Source organism: Periplaneta americana, chromosome 16 (genome assembly GCF_040183065.1).
Source record: "Periplaneta americana isolate PAMFEO1 chromosome 16, P.americana_PAMFEO1_priV1, whole genome shotgun sequence".
NCBI classification, from domain to species: Eukaryota; Metazoa; Arthropoda; class Insecta; order Blattodea; family Blattidae; genus Periplaneta; species Periplaneta americana.
Window position 1 is genome coordinate 164654807 of NC_091132.1, and position 4889 is coordinate 164659695.

The window sequence follows — 4889 nt, forward strand, 5'->3', positions numbered from 1 at the left end:
GTGTGAACTATACTGTACTAAGTATAATGAGTGGAACAAACAGAATCGATATGAATGTGGAAACAGATTAATTTCTTCAACTGTTGCATACAACAATTAATAACCTGTTCTTATTCAATCAAGCCTGTATTTTCCTTAAAATAATATATATGTATATATATATATATATATATATATATATATATATATATATAGACACACACAGTATATGTAAATCACTTGAAGTTAACCTTCCAAGAGTGAACCATTATTGTGTTAAAGGTGTTATGTTTGAAATAATATCGTATGAGGATTTTATAATAGTACATTATGCAACGAGCCTATAATGGTAGTAATTAAGACGCGATTATGTTTATGAAACGAGTGCTTGCGCTCGTTTCATAATTTTCATACGACCGTCTTAATTACCATTATAGTCAAGTTTCATACGACTTTTTATGCTCGACCTTATTTCTAACTTGAAATTATTCATAAGTATTCATGTTATTCTTATCTGTCTGAGGAACGGAACTGACCTTGTGCAATAACTCGTAAATTGTGAGATGTGCGCAGACGCGAAAGTATTGATTTTTTTCTGAGAAACAAATGTCTACATTGACGTTGATATAATCTAGAGAGTAAAATAAACATTAATCTTTATAGAACCTTGAAATTGAATTAGAGATTGAAAAACGAAATGACAAGTTCAATTTATTTGAATATTATTTACAATTAACGCTAATTATTATAGTAACAGAACTGACTTTATCTCAAATATAGGTGATTTATTGATTAATTGTTGTCTTTCGATTGCATATCCGAGAATAATCGATACTTGCGCTTTCATATTGCTACGATGGTATTTTCTGATTGGTGGAACACCTGAACTTCATTGAATAGGTGTATTTTAATGAGGTCCATTAAAGAGCTGCTACCAGGTGTATAATTACTGCATTTCGGCAAGGTCGAGCATAAAAAGATTTATATTCATTCTTTAGATAATCCATCATATCTGACAAGTCCCTCTCTTTCTGGCTGAAAGCCTGTTTGATGCTATTAAAGGCTGCAGATCGGAGGCAATATTGTTCACATTCAGGAAATATGAACAACGAACATTTCCCAGGACCAATATGTCTGCTCGTGTTAACATCCCGTCCCATGGCTCTTTTGTAGTGATTCCCTTTATTGTTTGTCAGCAGCATTCAGCCCCTGCTGTAAAGGACGCTGAATATCTTCCCTGTTAGCTGCACTGATATTTCCAAATATTTATATAGATTGTTTTTTATTTTTCGGAGAATCTCGCTTTTAATTTGCATTTCAATAGTGGGCAGATCTGCGACTCTGGACTCTGGGATATGATCTACGTTGACGATAACACAGATGAAACAACAACCATTTCGAAGTGTATTTTCTTGTTATTACAAAACAGCTCTTCTATCCTCTTTCGTGGGTTTGCATTACAACAGTTGAAGACTTCCCTCGGATAAGGGTGTAAACAACAAATCTACAAGACATGTTTCAAGAGAAAGACAAGAATGCCAGGGTTATATCACAGTCTAGTATATACAGTCACGAAGCTCAATACTTACTAAATATGCATACATAGACAGTTGAAATATGCATCCATAGATTGTTGCTAGCCACTAGGATCGCTACTATCGCCTCATCACAAACTCTTTCCCTAGCAGACGATAAAATGTATTATACTTTCGATATCGTGTTCTTTTGAAAAAATAACACCTTCCACTATTGAAATACGAAATATATAAGGTTCATATATTATTTTCATAAAGCATATATTATATTTTATAAACTCACCTTTCTGGATCTTTCGGAAGAAGGATGACTCTGATCTCTTTTTCTTAGAATTTATAGTGCAATGTACTTTTATTATTTTTAAGAATAAAAAATAGTACGTTTTCACAGTCTAGAACATTTTGCATACTTTTGAATTAATATATATATAATTTTTTTATTTTACTAGGTTATTTTACGACGCTTTATCAACAGCTTAGGTTATTTAGCGTCTGAATGAGATGAAGGTGATAATGCCGATGAAATGAATCCGGGGTCCAGCACCGAAAGTTACCCAGCATTTGCTTATATTGGGTTGAGGGAAAACCCCGGAAAAAACCTCAACCAGGTAACTTGCCCCAACCGGTAATCGAACCCGGGTTTCGCTTCCAGACGTGTTAGCCGTTACTCCACAGGCGTGGACTATATATATATATATACGAGGCTGTGAGTTCCAAAACTTCATCATTTTTCGGGAAACAAATAAATAAAACAGCTTAGCCTCTCTGTTTCACCAAACTGCAAATATTGAATTGGCAACAAAATAAAGAAAAGTTCATAATAGTAATTTAAGTTGACTGTTACACATTTACTACGTCACACTACTTTTGACCAATAAAACGGTACGAAGGGACGTCTTTCAACCATTCATGGCTGCTTATCGCGTCCCTAGCGTTTGTTTATTTTTATCACTACCTTAGCATATGTTTCTTTGTTTGCCAACATTTCAAATTGCACTGGTCTGGACGTCAAAAAACAGAAAATTACAAACCACTCCAGTCGATGCATAGCACTTTCAAATATTATTCGCATTGGCATTCAGGAACAAGAATTAATAAAGATCACTGGTCATAGCCATGCATCTTCCATGAAATCCTATTTATAAATAAATGAAGAGCACCATTCGGAAATCCTGAGTAAGTTGAGGGATAAACCAAGTACATCAACGAGTTCACTTCTTTTACACACATGTCCAATATAACATCAACTGAACCACCAACCACTAAAACATTCTAATTTGAAAATTGTACTTTCAATAATTGTTTCTTTTAAAATTATTCATTTTTATTTTTTATTTCATCGTCGTTATTTAAAACGTTTCTTGTTTATATCATCATCCTTAATTAAACCTTTTCTAACACTTGTTTATATTATTTAGGTTATGTCATAGCTTCTGCTATATGATATTATGAATAGTCACGTATCAGAGATTGTTTAATACTAAGATTTATTGAAAATCATCTGTCAAGTGATGTTCATTACTGGGATCGATATAATTGAAGTGGAATGTAACTGTTTTAATAAAAATGAAATTGAATCAACAAAGCCTTCTTGACCAGTAACCGTCCACAGAGTTCAATGAAGATTCCATAGTTGGCACAACTGATAACAAGAAAACAGCTAACCATAACACACTACTGCCATCTACTAACGTATTATTTGTAATGTTGTGATGGTACAAATTTGAAGACAGTTTTGTATTTTCGTAAGTCAATTAATATTTTATTGTATTGGAGTACTTACTGTAGTTACTTCTAATCTTTATATACTTTCGCGTTCCACTCGCAGATTTATAGATAAAATCAAAACCTCTAGTGAGATTACTGTTGATAAAATAAGTTCATGATTTCCTCATAAGCTTTAAAATAATAAAACACTGAAAATGTCCATGTATCAAGTTTAATGCCAAAGACCGAATGTTTCGAAGTTTTATTCAGGCCCAATTTTCTCATACGCAGATCGAGGTAGCTGCTCTGGGACGACAGAATTTAGGTGGTGACATTTTATCCCGAAAGGTTTGCGAAACATTCGATAATTTCGTCATGAGTGAAGAAAAAGAAAACTTCAAAATCAGTAACATATTCATTATTTTTTACGAAATTCTTTCCGAAACAACCATAATATGACATTCGAACAAAACCAATACGCATACATTAATACTTTTGGTAACAAAGAGTGATTTCCAATTCATTTTGTGAATTGGCGTGCGGTGTCGCTCTCATCCTGAAAGCAACAATAAACATGTAGCATGCTTTAAGACAGTCGGTGTATTTGTTCATATTACACTAAAAATAGCAATATCAATAACACTTTGATATTCTAAAAAAAAAAAAAATTGAAAAGGGATTGCCGAGACTAACATTGGCCGTGCACTTAGAGTTTGTAATATAGCATACCGGCACTCGATCAGACAATAAAATTGTGCTCACTCTCGAACTATTCACGATACGTTTGTTTGCAACTTCACAGTTTCGTATGTGGAATGTTGGTAGCCTGGTAGATTGGTCAGTTGGTGTGTGATTTAGTGATTATTAAAGAATAAGTGACCGTGGTGGAGTTATAATAAGTTGTACGCAATACAAAAATCAATCAAAGGAAGGACAGTTTGGAACAATGCATTAATCAGAGAAATCTTAAAACTAGCACTATTTTTTAAGAACTCCAATTCGAAAAATTCGGCCCAGCAACCTGGTACTTCTGAGTCCACTGCTTTCAACTTAAGTGGTAATATTACTGATTCATTTCATACAGATACAGTAGACAACAATTTTTCCCTAGTACCGTAGCCTAAATGTTAGTGGCATTTCATTTCCCCTCGATAAGCACAAAGTAATAAAAGGTAAGTAAGATTAATTTATCGAAAATTTTAGTTAACTCTTGAGAGCTACATTTTCAAGCTACTCATCACAAAAGTGATTTTTTTTTTTCCAGTAGTTCATTAACTTCTTCGAGTTTTGTCGGCAGTAAACAGTGTTGTGAATTCAGATCCAAGAAAAAATATAAATATTCTTTAAAATTGCAGGGAAAACGCTAAATCAGGTAATGTTTCCTTTAGAATTCCATGCTGATATTATACAATTTCTGTTTTACCAGCGGTATGGAATGTGAAGATGGTATGACATTTTAGAAGAAACCAAGCATTTGTGTCATCTAAATAAATAAGAATGTCTGAAGCTTTGACTTGAAATAGCCATTCTTGTTTAGTTCGCCTTAAGGAATAGAACGATTTTCTCATTTTAATTCATTATGGGTGGATTTACAATCCTCTTGCATAGAACGTCTGAAAATAAAGTGAAACAACTACGACAACATTTCTCAAGGATTCCCACTGGCCA